Source organism: Macrobrachium nipponense, chromosome 3, assembly GCF_015104395.2.
Source record: "Macrobrachium nipponense isolate FS-2020 chromosome 3, ASM1510439v2, whole genome shotgun sequence".
NCBI classification, from domain to species: Eukaryota; Metazoa; Arthropoda; class Malacostraca; order Decapoda; family Palaemonidae; genus Macrobrachium; species Macrobrachium nipponense.
Window position 1 is genome coordinate 7082643 of NC_087202.1, and position 1093 is coordinate 7083735.

Sequence of the window (1093 nt, forward strand, 5' to 3'; positions counted from 1 at the left end):
TCTCTCTCTCTCTCTCTCTCTCTCTCTCTCTCTCAGACCATAATGTCATATAATTAACAGTCCATACCAAAGCAAATGAAAACAGAGATAAGCAAGAAATGAAAAAGTGGGAAGGATATGGGAAATACAACTTCTACAGTAAAAATATAAAATGGTCAGAAATAAATGAATTAAACAAAGACTGGGATAAAATTTTCGTAAGTGATGATATAAAGGTAAATACGGAGATATTATATAAAATATTAGAGAAAAGTAAACATCAGTCATGCATAGCAAGAGACAGAAGGATCTTGTTCCAGAAAATCAGAAAGAGGAAAAAAGGTCTTCAAAAGAAAAAAATGCATGGAAAGTGATCGAACTAAAAAGTAAGATAGAAAATGCAGAACAAAAGATTATACAATCAAAAGAAAATGAAAAATGGGACTTGGAAGAAAAAACCCTGGTAAATATCAAGCAAAAAACTATTGTACTCGTATGCAAAAAAGATGAATAAAAGAAGAATGCAAACAGGCCCTCTAAGAATTCAAGGGAGATTAACGAATGAAAAAAAAGGAAATATGCATCATATTGGCAGAACGAGATAAGAGAGAATTCACTCCTAGAATTGATAATGAAGATAAAGATATAGAAGTAAGGGATGAAAATAGTGAATATTTAGCAGACATAGGTATTAATGAAGCTGATTAATTGTGCAGGCTATTAATGAAATTAAAAATGGAGCTGTAGCAGGGCCTGATGGTGTCCCTGCTATTTTGTTAAAGAAAGTAATTCATTCTATCGCAAAGCCACTTGCAATATTATTAAGACAAAGTGTAGATACAGGCAAGATTTATGCTTAGCACAAATTAGTGAATATTTAGCAGACATAGGTATTAAGGAAGCTGATATTGTGCAGGCTATTAATGAAATTAAAAATGGAGCTGCAGCAGGGCCTGATGGTGTCCCTGCTATTTTGTTAAAGAAAGTAATTCATTCTATTGCAAAGCCACTTGCAATATTATTAAGACAAAGTGTAGATACAGGGAAGATTTATGCTTAGAACAAATTAGCATCTATTACCCCTACTTTCAAAAGTGGATCAAGATAGAGGCAA